The 14214-nt window shown below is 56.7% G+C and overlaps 1 long non-coding RNA gene across 2 annotated transcripts; it reads right to left on the bottom strand.

Moving 5' to 3' along the window:
• Positions 1–473: 473 nt before the first annotated feature.
• LOC119866932 lies at positions 474–10042 on the bottom strand. 2 transcript variants are annotated; one of them, XR_005381836.1, is made up of 3 exons: positions 9734–10042; positions 3111–3267; positions 474–3029 (listed from the first exon to the last, which is right to left on the bottom strand). It is a non-coding gene; the product is annotated as an uncharacterized LOC119866932 (long non-coding RNA). The 2 variants fall into 2 exon arrangements; XR_005381837.1 differs by lacking the exon at positions 9734–10042 and adding an exon at positions 8989–9266.
• Positions 10043–14214: the final 4172 nt, after the last annotated feature.

Raw genomic sequence — 14214 nt, 5'->3', positions numbered from 1 at the left:
TTTTTATTAAAGTATTTCTGACTTTCTCTCTGCGTGTGTACTCGATTATTTGACGTCCTCCTCAAAAATGTGGAGACAGTAATCTGCAATGATGTCTATCGAACGTTAATAATGGTTATTTCCGGGCGATGGTTCACTTGATTTTGGACTTTTCTGCATTCCTTAAATTCTTTATGATGAACATGTGGACTTTTTTTTGAAAAAAACAATTCTACAGTGATTTCTCCCCTCCCCCGTTAGTCGTGGTAAAGTAGAAAACCCTAAGAATAATTATGCCAAGGAGTTTAGAGCATTTTTAATTCTGCATGTTGGGACTAGGATGCTTTTTTTTTTTCTAGCTAGTATTTTTTTCTGTATTTAAAAAATGTTTCAAAATGAAAAATTCCACATTGAATAAAGTGACACAAATAAAGACGACGACACGGGTATTTTTTAAAAAATGTTTTATTTAGTTATTTGAGGGAAAGAGAGAATGAGGGGGGCTAGGGGCAGAGGGAGAAGGGGAAGCAGACTCCCCAATGAGCAGGGATCCTTATACGAGGCTCGATCCCAGGACCCTGGGATCATGACCTGAGCTGAAAGCAGATGCTTAACGGGCTGAGCTACCAAAGACACAGCATTTTGCAAAAGGCACGTTTTGAAGGAAAGTGAATACCCCAGTTCTGGATGTTGACTAAGTCTATGGAAGTGACAGGCGCAGAGGAGCTGGCTAGTGCTGTAGGAACCACCGCAGGAGGCTCAGGAGTCCAAGGCTAACCTGTGAGCAACTGCAGACAGAGCCTGTGGGACTCTTTGATGTAAGACGTGATTATTTCTGCAAAGGTTGGCATGGATAATGGATGGATAGGTGGCTTAGATGACAGATGGATAGATGGATAGGACGGGATCCAGAGGAGCATCCTGGATGGAGGGAGCCAGATGATGAAGAGCAAAAGAATCTTGATTGGAACACTTCTCCCCTCCCTACAGGGGACGAAGGGTTTCTCAATTCCGCATGTATTTATTGGGGTGTCTGGTAGAGATTGGATTTTAAAATAAAGCTGGAGGTGAAGCACTGCCTCTGGGGGCCTGTAGACATTTGAAGCAGTCTAGGAGGGAGATTGGAATTCCCCTTTGGACGTTCTGGGATTGAACGCTTTGTTGAGGCCTTCGGGCAGGGCTGCAAGAACCTGGGCCTTTTTGTCGAGGAATCTCTGACACACGAGTGAAGAGCACCCCGCTCAGAGGCTGCAGCCTGAGATGCCCGGTGTCTAGTTTCGAATGCATCTGTTAAGGTAGGAGAGCCTGGTCCCGTGGAGTTTAGGGTCCCTCTTACATCCTACTCCCCCAGCCAACATCTGGATTTACAAAACTCTTGCTCTGGGTTGTTCGTGTCCTCTCATCTCCTGACGTGCCCCAAGCCAAGGCTGAACCAGGCCCGATGAGGTGTGCGAGCTGCACCCCATTGCCCTCAGACCAGGGTGACTGTGTGTGGACAGGCGTGGGTGGCTCCCATATGCCTTTCCTCACCCTGGAAGCAGTATGATCATTAGGTCTGGGCCCTGCTGCTCAGACCATACCTGTGGGGCCTGGGATCTGTCCCAAAGGAAAAGGATGTGTTGGGCAGGAAAGGACGTAGGCCTTATACCAGGGAGGGGAGCGTCTCCTCCTCTCTCTCTGGGGCCAAAAGGAGCGGAGTGTGAGGTGTGAAGACTCCCAGAGATTCCCGGGGCTCCATTCCCCTCCACACGGAGTCCTGCTCGAGGTGGGCAGACATTGTGAGGTCAGGGCTTTGGACCACGGACCTTAAGGCTGGCAGCTTCTAGCAGCAACTGTCAATCTCCCTGGTGCACATACATTATTCCTAAACCTTCAATAAAATCGTGTTGAAATTCCAGCTTCATCTTAGCTGAGCTGGAGGCTGGAGACAACGGCTTGCATCCAGGGCTGAGACGCCGCCCTCCTGGGGACATGGGGATGTCGGGTGCAGCAGCCTGGAGAATCAGATTACGGGAAGGCAGGAGGGATCCCTAGGTAGTGGCCGAACAGCTGGGGGTGCTGAGTCAAGGGAAATAACCAGGGTGTCCCATGAACATGCTTGTACTCCAGGGGGAGGCTCAGAAATCCCTGGGGGTGGGGATACCAGGAAACACCAGCGCCCCACCGCACGTGAGATGGATGCCGGGGTGGCAGTTGGTGGGCTCTTCAAGGAAAGGTGACCTTGGCAACGCAGAGGCCTGGAGGCCTGGGGGTTAGCGTAAGGGCGTGCATCTGTCGGCACTCATTCCGCAGTGGGTGCCTTGCCCCCTCACCTGGCATTTGCGGGTTGCTCTGAAATCCTGAATTTGAAGACACATCCTGCCGTGGCCAAAGGGAGGGCCATGAGCCACTTGCAGCGACCGACAGAGGTGACAAAGATCCCAGGCGCAGGGGTGCTGTGGGTGCCGATCCTGCAGGGCAGGGGAGGGGCCCTCCTGCCTGGGGTCCCACCGCTTATATAAGAGCCTACAGACCACTGTCCCTCCATGGTTTGCAGTTCCTGGTCCCAGCTGGACTCTCCTCTGCCAACATTACTTTTTAGGCAAGGTATACAGGAGTGGTTCTGGGGGCCCTAACGTCCCTGTTCTCCACTTCACCCCTGCAATGAGGCTGGTGGAAAATTGACTTTTAGTCTTTTCTGCCCCAACGCCCCCCACCTTCCACCTCCAACACGTTTTGTTGCTGTTTTCAAATCAAAGTTTACCTTGTTTCTTCTTTTTCTCACCTAATTAATTAATATATGCCCACTGGAGACACTTGATCCCTTTTAATTTGAGAGACACTTCCAGAAGCTTGTTAGGTGTTGCTTTGTCTTTGTGTGGCCTGACCGAGGCGCCCCCCCCCCCCCACGCTGCTGGGTCCAAGAGTCTTCAGAGCACCCCTGCGGGGCCTCTGCTGTGGCTGCCCTTCCCCTGGTGCCAGGAGAACCAAGGGAGGCCATGGGGCGCTCCAGTCCCTGGGCCTGGTAGTGGCTGGACGTGGTAGTGGCCTGGTTTAGCAGGAAGAGGGTGCTGTGGAGCCAAGCACCAAACACTTGAAACTCTGCCCCCCACTGCCCGCCCCCACCCCGAGCCACACCTAGAAGGACTCACCTTGGTTGACCTGGTTTGTTGTAAATCCTCTGCTTGGTCCAAGGGTGCCTCACCAGCAAATTCCACTGTAGTATTGAACGTTTATTATGTGCAGGGCCTTCAGGCACCTGGGGAGGGCACCTTAAAAACTTGATCATATTTAATCCTCACAACAGCCCTATAAGAAAGAGATCATAATTCCTATTTTATAGGAGGGAGCAAACAGAGACTTAGAAAGGATACGGAAGTCGTTCAAGGTCCAGATCATCCGGCCGGCAAGGAGAGGAGCTGAGAACCCCAACTCATACCACTAACCCCAAAGTCCAGCACGCCAGGAGCCGCTTCCCTGTGTGGCCCCAGAGCTGGGCTGAGGAAGCGCCTGACTTCTCCTGGGTGAGGGGAAGGCCTCAGCAGCAGGAGGCCCTCTTGCCCTGCCCAGGGTCAGGCTCAGGAACCTGCCATTTTACAGGTGCTGCTCTGGGTTCTGCCGAGAGCCCTAGGCCCGGACCAAGAAGTGGAGGCTTCTCTGCAGGTTAGATCTGACGGGGATGCTGGGGTGCAAGGTATAGCGTGGGGCTTGAAGGCGGGTGGCTCCTCACTCTGAGGGTTTCCGGGTCTGGGCTGGTGACACCAAGCCTGGGAGGGCTATTTGCCAGCTCAGGGACGTCTCCAGGCCTGGGTGCTCCCCACACGTCTTCAGGGTGGGCCGGGGGTCATGCTGAGTCATGTCTCCAGCAAGGAGGAGGGTGCAGGATCACCCCGTCCGTCTACCCTGAGGCTCCTTGTCCGTGGAGCCCAGTAGCAGGAGACCCAGGGTGGGTAGGGAGCGGGGGAGGGGGTGCCCTCTGGGGCATGGGGAAACCAGGGCAGGTCTTGTCAGTCTAAGCTTCCTGTGATGCCCCATGGTCAACAGGACCAGCTTCTTAGAACTAGAAGTACAGATGAAATGAGCCAAAAGAGGAACTTGGAGATCACTTTGTCTGATATCCACGTTCTGGACGAGGGAACTGAGGTTTGAGGGGAGCAGTGACTCATCTAAAGTGGCAAAACCAGTGAAGGGCAGAGGTGAACGGGCTCCTGAGCCCTCCCATAGCTGTGGGCCCCGCAAGGCCTTCCCTACAGCGACCCCGGTGCTTTTCCCATCTTATTGCAGACTAAACCCATCCTCCTCCTCTCCCCCCTCCTCCTACATCAAACCATTCCCTTTTGCTGCCAAGTCGCTCATTCCTACTGCCAGGTCTTGGCCCACACTGTCCCTTTGCCTGGCTCTGCAGTGGTTGCTCATCTGTCCCACTGGCTTGCCCATAGAACTCCTCCACATTCTTTGTGACCTGGATCAAATATCACCTCCTCCAGGAAGCCTCCCCTAGTGTCCCCAAATGGAGACTCCCCAGCAGTCTCCCTTCCTTTTTATTGGTGCACCCTTTGTTTGGGCGTTTCTGTGGGGCCACTTATCTGCTTTCTGTCCCTTTATCACAAACTTTACAAAGAGCACACCTTCCTTGGGACGCTGGGAATGAGAAGGGTGACTACTGCAAACCACCCCACCCCCCATTTTGGACATAAGAAATCTAAGACTCAAAGATGTTAGATGATTAAAGAGTTGGGGAGGAGACCCAGGCCTTGGACTCCCACACCATGTGGACAGGAGCCAGCCTGCTTCCTCTGTAGAACCACGTCTGCTGTCTCTGGGAAGGGATCCTCTGGAGTCGTGCAGTGCACAGCCTGTGCCACTGTATTCTTCACCCTTGCCTTTGTGCCTGACTCAGGGCCCCAAGTGAGGCAGACACTCAATAGCTGTGGGTGGACTCAGCAGAGCCACAACTTGGAGATGGCTTTCTTTTCTTTTCCTTCCCTCCCTGCTTCCTTCCTGAACCTGTTTTTCTCCCCCTCTTACTCCCTGCATTTTCCACTGAATTTTTCATTGGGAAGAAGCACATTTAGAGATGTGAAGCACACACTTTGCAGGGCCTCAGCTTTGATGAATCTTTGATGCCTACGCTGGGGAGGTAGCTGCTGCCTCTGACCGAGAGGGGAGGGAGGGATGGGGAGGGGCCTCTGAGGACCTGATTCCCCCTCCCCTGACCCTGGGTTGCAGCCCGGAGGGGGCACGGGGTTCAAACCTGCCGCTGACCCCCCCGTGGGCCTAGCTGTGCTCTGCGCTGCCATGAACGCGGCTGGGCATGTTGGGAGGATGGGTGGGAGGAGACAAGAGCCTGTGGGCCTGAGTGGGAGCCACCCAAGGACGCTGGGGCGAGGCAGCTGGTAGGTAGCATGCTACCCCGAAACCACGCCCGCTAACCTCAGCATCCCCCACTTCCCCTGGCTTTTCAGAAGGCTCAGGCTTCCTACCAATTTCTAGCCGCGTGGCTTCGGCGGGTCATTAGCCTTTTTGAACCTTAGGTCTTCACCAGTGCGTTGGGGATGCTGCGTCACCTCCTCCTAAGGCCCCTGGAGGGAGGGAGGGACTCACCCCCGTGCTAAGTCAGCACCAAGCCTCCTGCCCTCTGATCCAATCCGCCTCTCGGAGCCTGGCCCGGCAGGTTCCTGCCGCCGCGTGAGAGCCACGCCGTGGGCAGGCCCATGCGGCCCACACAGCCCACGCCGGAGCCTGTCCTCGGCCTCTAACGCTGGGGTTCGAGCTCTGACCGACTCGGGGGGAGACACCCTGCCTGAGTCACGGCTTGTGCCCCGTGAGGCCACCACGGGAGCCCGGCCAGAGAGGCCACAGACGAAGGGGATGGTGGCCGGGGACGTTGGCACGCGGGCGGAGCGCCTGCCCTTGGCCCCCGGCCTTGCCTCCTCTACGTGGGCTCTGTCCGGATTCTAGGACCATTACCGGGGGGCAGAGTGGGGAGACGTGTCGGGGCCCTTCCCCGGTCCTGGCTTCACTTGCGCTTCTCTGGTTCACCTTTTGCTTCACTGTGCGCACCCCTCAGGCTGCGCCCCGACCTGGCGCTTCCTCTTGTCCCCGGCGCTTCGCGGTTGGCTGAGGCCGCACGACGTGCCCCGCGAGGCCAGGTGTGCGAGGCCAATCCCTCTGTGTTCCTGGAGTTGCCCCACGGCCCCTTGGGGCATTTCCAGCAGGCGATCGTTGGCTGGGCCTGGGCTCTGGCCTTGCGGACCCCCCATGTCCGTCGCACGGGCCCCACGTGCCAGTGCCCCCCATGCCCGTCTGTGTTCACTTGATGCCCCTCGGGTCCAGCGGGCCTGGAAAACCCTTCTGCCCCGGGGCTGCCGTTCTACGAGGAGCCTCCCGAATGCGGAATGGACTGTGCGGCCTGTTCCCGGGCCGGGATGTCAGGGGACTCCCTGACAAAGCCCCTGGCTCTTCTCCTTCACAGCCTTGGGGTCTGCTTTCGCGGGCTGAGATCTCCCCCTCTAGGGGGTTGGCGAGACACCCAGGAAGTCATCGCCGCTGCCTCTCCCCTCCCCAGGAGTGCTGTTCGTCAGCCACAGCTGAGTGCGAATCACTACACTCAGATGGCTTGCCCCCTCAGCGCCCTGATGAGAAGGGCAGGTCTGGGGGCCTCCAGGAGGGGCCCAGAAGGCCAGGAACGCAGGGGTCTTCCTCTGGGCCTTCCCTACCTGCGTGACGCAGGGGTGGTCATTCAGCTCCTTCTGGGCTGTGCCCCCAGCCAGCTTGCTGTCCAGACTCCCCTTAAAGGTCAGCGGCACAGCCGGGTGACGCCAACACCTTGGGGCCACCAGTGGGGGTCACCGCTTTGGCAGGAAGGCCAAACCCTAGGGCTGCTCCTGGATTTGGGGGGCAGGCTGGGAGCTAGAAAGTGAAGGGGCCGAAGCTTCGTTAGGGATGGAGGGCTCGGGAATTCTTCGGTAGCCAAGCTTGACTTTGGCTTCCAAATCGGGGCCCTCCCAACAGAGGCAGGGGACCCCCTGAGCTGCCCTAGGGTGGGGAGTGCTGGGCAAGCTCTGCCACAGTCCCTTCCCACACCACCGTGGCTCTCGGAGTGGCCCCGAGCGCCCTGGGAAGGCAGCAGGTGCAGTCCAGCCGGGTAGCGCCGGGCAGGCCACGCACAGCCCCTCTTGAGGCCCCGTCTGTGCCGTGAGGGGTGGAAGACAGGTGCCCCCAGGCATAGCCTGACATCTTAGCTCTGCCTCTCCTTCCCCACAGGTGCAGCCTCACCCAGGCTAAGCTAGTGGCGTTTGGGGAGAAGCTCATAGGGGACCCCAGGGACACTTGGGCCTAGGGCCTGAGGAGCAGCTCCTTGGCCTGCCAGCTTCCTGGCTCCTCACAGGAAACTTGCTCACGAGAGAGACTGTATTTGGCTTTATGAGGACAAGCCCACCTCCCCCGAAAGAAGTGACACCTAAGCGGCCGTCACTGACACTAGGATTATTTAAGAGGAGGGACCCCCAGCACACATGTGGGACATTTACGGGAGCCGGGGGGGCCGGGGAGGGAAGGACAGCTAGAAGGCTAAGTTCTCCATCCTAGTGTCTTTGCAGGCAGAGCTTCACTGACACTAAGTTCTTGCACAAACCTGATTCTACTGCAGCTCCCAGTAACTCCGTGGCGGGGGAGCGGGAGGCAGAGCAAAGCCCCTCTCCTGCGTCACAGTTGGGAGCTCTGAGGCTCATCATGGTGACTTGTCCTGACTCTCAGAGCCCAGGTTCAGCAGATCCGGGCCTTGTGGCTGCAAGACACAGCTGGGCCTGCAGACCCAAGTGAGCTTAAGGTGGTTTAGGGGAAGTCACACACAGTTCTGCAGCCACGTGGCCACGTCACGGTCAGCCCCGCCAGGGGTTCAGGGCTCCAGGGGCTGGGCTTTGGGCAACCCCACTCCCCTCGGTTTACAGCAGAAATGACTGAGGCCTAGAGGGGTCTGGGTCCCTGGCAGGGTCACCAGCAAACTGAGCCTAGTCTCCCGACCGTTCTTTCCTTTGGCCCTGGGTTTATCTCCAGAATGTTCTGCTCTAGATATCAGCTGCTGTTTTTCTGTTTTCCCCCACCCACACACACAGAAACTTCCTTTTACACTCCCTCTCAGGCTTGAGTTTGTACTCTTCTCTCTGTATTCTCTGACCTCCCACTTAACTGCTTGCTGGAACAGCCATCTGTCCGTCCATCCATCCATCCATCCAACCATCCATTCATCTGTCCACCAATCCATCCATCCATCTGTCTGTCCATCCATCTATCCATCCATCCATCATCCATCCATCTGCCCATCCATCCATCCATCCATCCGTCCACCAATCCATCCATCCATCCGTCTGTCCATCCATCTATCCATCCATCCATCATCCATCCATCTGCCCATCCATCCATCCATCCATCCATCCATCCATCCATCCACCAACCCCTTCCCTGAACAAGTGCTTGTGGGCACCTCCAGGTGCCAGACTCCATCCTGGACTAAGCCGACCCGGCCTCTGTGCTCTAGGAGAGGGACAGAGTCTTCAAATGGATAATCCCACCAACACGTAATGAGGCCCGTGGTCCATGCTGTGAAGGGAAATAAAGCACAGGGTACAGGGAGAGGGTAGAACCAAGCCGCAGCACAGGCTGGGCCAATCAGGGAACCTTCCTGCGGGAGGGGACTTTCTTCTACTCGCTTCGAGCCAGCAAGCTGAGGTCAGGAACCTCAAGTTCTATCCCTCTGGTGTCTCCTTAACAGAGGGCAGTGCTCTGGGAAGGCCTGCGGGGCCCAGTGGGGCACAGAATGAGCTCATCTGCTGGATGCAATCTGGGAACAAATTCTTTTCCTCCTCGACCCTCCGGTTCATCATCTGTACACTGAGGGGATACGTGGGCCGCCCCGAAGGGGACAAAGTGATGACAAATAACCCGTGCCTCCTCTCCTCTGACTTGACGCTGAGCATCCATAGCTCAAGCCTCCCAGTCTTTCCCTTGTTCTGGCTTCTTCCTTTTCACCTTTTGAGCCAATGAACGACGGACACTGCTAGGACGTGACTGGTAGGGAGGGGTCGTTGCTGCTGGAAGAAGCTCTGGTTTTACAGTCGGAGGACTGGGGCTCAAGCTGCGTGGAGGTGGGCAGACTGCTCCCGCTGGGCCTGATTTTCCTCATCCGTAACATGGGTCTGCCTCTTTCCCGGGTGGTGGGGGGGGCAGGTGCCCACGCCCGTCAGAGACCTCTCCTCCGGTTCTCTGGTCCAGAGAAGCTGCTGGGCAGAGCCAGTAGCGGGCTGAGGGTCTGGCAGGTGCAAGGGGGGGGGGGGGTGGGATGAAGGCCAGGCCAGCCTGCTCTAGGCACCCGACCCGGCACCCTAGCTTTGGTCACTGGCCGTGTGGGGCCCGGGGCTCCCGTGCCGTGGGTTTCAATTGGAATAAACAAGCAGTGCTTGGATGGAGGGTGGTGTCGAGGAGGGAGGGCCCAGCTGGTTTCCAGATGCAGGCAGGACTACCGCGGGGGGACCCAGGGGGGCTCATTACTGGCTCTGACTCCTCCGCTCCCTGCTCCCGACCCAGGAAGCGCTAGGCTTCCTGCGGGGCCATCAAATATTCAGAGCAGAAGATGGCACAGCTGCCAGGCGGGGGGTGGGGGGGAGCTCCTCCCGGCCCCAGGCGAACGGTGCTTCCTGCGGCTGGTGTGGGGGCGCCCCAAAACCTATATCCCGGCCCGTAACCCTCTTCCTCTTACAGGGGCTTCTTTGCTTACCAGGTTTTCTTCCCGGCCCCCCTGCGCCCTGGCCGTCCGTCGGGGCTGGCTCTTCCCATCTCCATGGCTCTCTCTTCCCCTTCATCCATTCAGCAACTTAACCCGCTGCCTCCTCCTTACTCAGCCCAGGGCCTGGGTGCACGCCCAGGACGGTTGGCTGCGTGGTTTGCGAGGGCTGGTTTTTCCCTGATGAAAGCACCCATGGAGCCCCGGGGTGTAAAACAGCAGAGAGAGCTGCACCGCCTCGGCCTTGCCCTCTCGGCCCCGCGGATGGGTGTGGAGGGCTCCCTGAACGGCACAGTTTGCAATGCACAGCTCTGGTCCAACCCCCTTGTTTCATCCAAAAGAGAACCAGGCCCAGAGCGAAGAGGGCTTTGCCCAAGGTCGCCCCGTGTGGCAGAGCTGGGATCTAAAACCAGACTGGCCCCAGAGCCAGACCCAGCCGCCCCACTGGAAGGGTTTGGGGGCACAGGGCCGTGCGAGATCCTGGAGCTTCTGAAGTACCAGCAGGTGATGCTCCTCCTCCTGCCCCTGCCCCTGCCCACGCCCCCAACCCTAGACATTCCCAGCCTTCGTGATGACTCCACCTGGCCTGTCCAGGGTGGGATCTTGGTGAAGGAGGGTCTGACGTGTAGCACCCGCTCATGCTCTCTGCTGAAGACACCATGTGCCTCCATTCATCCGCTGCCCCCAGACAAGGAAACATTTCTAACAAGTTCCTATAAGAAGCTGTTTGTTTGGACCTCAGAAGCTACCTCTGCATAGGCACCGTCTGCGAGAGTCTGGACTCTGATGCACATTGTCAAGATGTTTGGCCTGATGACCGGTCACAAGGATATTTGAGGCAGGCTGCTGTTGCCTCTGACGTGTGGGGCATCTCTGAGCATTTATACACATGCTCTTGGCTCCTCCTCCTTGTACTGGGGGCTCATTACCTCCCTGTCTCCTGATAGAATTGCTCTGTGTGTTTGGCTTTTCAAATCCTGGATGTTCCTAGAGCCCAGTACTTCGGGGCTCTGTTGTGAGTCCCAGTGCAAGAAAATGCAAGATATCCCCACCTCTTCCCCTGGCATGGGGGAGGAACAGGGACCTCCTCTTCTCCCGCTGGCCTGGAAGCGACGGGCACCGGCTTTTTCCACCCGTGCACCCACCAGAGAGGAGCAGTGAGTGTTTTCCTCCTGACTGGATTCATTAAGCCCAGGGACTTAGACGTGGGCGAGAGAATTTCCTCCTTTCATAAAAATTTAAACTGATGTGCAGAGGCAGCCGGGTCCTTCCTAGTTAGTTCTCCTCTCTTACCCAGAAATAGTTATCTCTTCCTGGCCAGAGATAAGGCATTGGAGGAAACAGAAACAGCTGGTGGGGAGGGGGGGATGACTTGTTGTGTCGGGGGTGTTACTTTCCGGGGAACTTGTGATTAATCAGCGTTGATTGAACACTGACCGTGTGCCACAGGCTTCACCTATCCTCGATTTCGTTTTGTTTGCACCATCACCCTGTGAGCTAAGGATTGGCTCCCCTCATTGCACAGATGGGGCGACCAGTGTTCAGGGAGGTGAAGTGACTTGCCTCAAGGCACGGGGCTGGACGCTGGCAGAGCTGGGTCTCAAGCCTGAGTTCGTAAGCCAGGGAGGCCTGAGCTGTCAGGACCATGTACGTGGCCTCCTAAGGGAGCAGCAGCGCTGGCAGCGTCTGGGGGATGAGGTCAGGGTTGCAGAATGCTGGATCCTTGCCTGCTCGCCTGGGGACTCAGGCTCTCCTCACTTGGGTCTGGGTGGGACCACTTTAGACGCAGGTGGGGTGGAGCTCGTCTAGGAAGATGTAAAACCACATTCCGGCCCATAAGTACGCGCAGTGCTTCCTCTGTGCTTTGTGAGAATGTTCTGGGGTCAAACGTAGGGATGGGGGGCTGGTTTGGATCTTGGATGTTCTCTAACTTATCACATGCCAGGTTCAAGGAACTTACATCGTCTATGCCACAGTTTTCTCATTTGTGCAATGGGGCTAAAGGCAGCTTTTACTCCTTGGGAGGGACACGAGGGTCAATGAGACAAAATGGTGTCTGGAAAGGGCCTTTGCCCAGTGCCTGGCGCCTGGGAGGCATTCTCAACATATTGGAGAGAATCCTTTAGGATTCTCAACATATTAGGAGAGATCCTACAAATCCTTTCCAGGGCCACACTCTGAGTTCCCTGCATCTCACTTTGCTGTGTTGTCGGCTATGCCCATCGCAGCTCTGTCACTGGCGGTGGAGGGACAGGGTCTCCCTTGGCCACCGTGGGGCCTTTGCCTGCCCACATGTGGGAGGAGCCTACACTACTCATCAAAGGTGTGCGAGTCACCCTCCATGGTACTGGCACCCGCCCCCCATGGTGCCAGTTGCCCTGGGGAGGGGTCTCCCTGGCCTAAAGTTTCTGTGCTTCCCCTAGAATTGCCCAACAGATGACACCTTTCTCCCGAGGCCCGTCAGGTGGGACCATCACTGGGAATGGGAACGTGACCGGATTACAGAGGGTTCACTGAGCCCAGCACGTGCTTCCCATAACTTAGAAAAGGCATGTTTCAGCCTTGAAGAAATTATGAGTCATCTAAGCAGTGTGGAGAGCAGAGAACCTCTGCTCTGGGAGAGGGCCTGGCAGTGGCAGGGTGGCCTGACCAAGGAAGACGCTGCTGGAGGGGACATCCGGGTGGGCAGATGGCCAGTGTGGGGAAGGTCCCAGGGTCAGAGGTGGGCCTGGGTCACAGCAGGGTGGGGAAGGAGAAGTCAAGTCCCAGGCTCTCTGGGGTGCTTTACCACTTATTTCTCCCCACGGCCTCGTGAGGCATGGGTGTCGTTACTTCCGTGTTACAGGAGAGAGGATTGAAGCCCAGAGAGGCACACCACGCGGCCAAAGTCACACCGTCCGTAGCGAGACCCGGGGCCTGCTTCGCTGCCACTGCTGCTGGGAGCCCCGGGCCTGGCTGGCAGTGCTGGATGTGCTTGCTCATTAAACCACCAGTTGGCATCATCTCTTAGTAATAAGCATGGGAGAGCCAAGCGATGATTCAGCCCTCTCTGGGTGGGCAAAGGCAGCTACCACTTGGAACTCATCGGGAGAAGACCATGACAGGTCTCATAGTGTTGACTTCTGGAGGTCCCTTTTGTCCTCAGCAATTCAAGATTCTCTGCGGCAGATCTGGGGGCTGCATTTCAGACCATAGCACGTCTGTACTCACATCCCACTGTCCCATCTGCGGGGCTCTGGTAGGCCCCCCCATCCCGTCCACCCTCCCTGGGGAGCTGGCACCAGGTGATTCCCCTCCTCCTCTCTGACCCCCACTCTGACCCGCCTGCCCCTGGAACCCAGATGGATAGTCAGCTCCTGTGCTTCTAAGCCAGGCTTCACCTGGCAGGTTAAAATGTTTTATTTAATTCAGCAAAAATGCATCATGGGCTAGACGTGGTGCATCAGTTATGAAGAGGCTCCCCCCCCTCAAGGAGCTCACGGTTGAGGATGGGTATGAGACAAACACAGGCCTTCACAGTGGGGCAGGTGTACGGATGGAGTGAGGGTGCCTGGAACCTAGCCCGAGGAAGCAGAGAGAACTTCCCAGGGAGAAGATATTTTAATCAAGTCTGAAGGAGGCACAGCTGAAATTAGGAGCCCCGGGTGTCCTCATGGGCAGCAATAGGACCAGGACACCCAATGTGCCCCTTTCCCCTACAACCAGACCTCTGGTTAATCACTGAGCTCCCAGCGTAGCTGATGGCTAGGACGCCAACCTGGGGACTTCACCAGCATGGTTACTACTGATGGATTTGCATCCGAAGTGTCTCGTTAAAGCTGAGCGATCCAGAGCTCCTTCCCGGTCCTATAGAATTAGAGTCTAGGGGGTTGGGGGAGTCCAGGAATCCATGTTTTAAAAATGTGGGTTGTCCACCGAGTCCGCTCTGATTAACACTGTGTTAGGAGGGGGACGTGTTCCCTTGGACCTAGCCCATGGATGATAGAATGGAAATGCTCAATAAATAAGCAAAAGCAGGACATAAAATAATAAAATAACATAAAACTATAATATGATGCAATTAAAATAGAAAACATACACTTTGTGTTCTTTCACTGTGAGTTTATAACCTCTCTGGGGAGATTAACCAGCCCTATGGGCCCCTGCCCGGCCTGAGAGGCCACATGGGGCACTATTAGACCACCCAGATCAGACAGGCAGGGCCGAGGGATGCCCAGGGAGGAGGGTGGGGACAGAACAAGTAAGCTCTGCCCCACTCCATCAAATCCAGTTTGGCCTCTTGCATGCTGGGCCCTGGGCTCCCTGTCGAGGATGGGAGACAAATGGCCACTGCCACCCAGGAAGTCACCGTCCAGAAAGAAAGACACACACGTTGTGAAAAGCGACATCTTGGTGTGTCACAGCGAGAGAAGGCGATGGCCGGATCATGGCATCACGATGAAGCGTGGAGGCAGAGCTGGGGCCCATTGCCTGGG

Source organism: Canis lupus, chromosome 30 (assembly GCF_011100685.1).
Source record: "Canis lupus familiaris isolate Mischka breed German Shepherd chromosome 30, alternate assembly UU_Cfam_GSD_1.0, whole genome shotgun sequence".
NCBI lineage: Eukaryota > Metazoa > Chordata > Mammalia > Carnivora > Canidae > Canis > Canis lupus.
The sequence above is the reverse complement of the archived record's forward strand: the minus strand, read 5'-3'. Positions and strand labels throughout refer to the sequence as shown.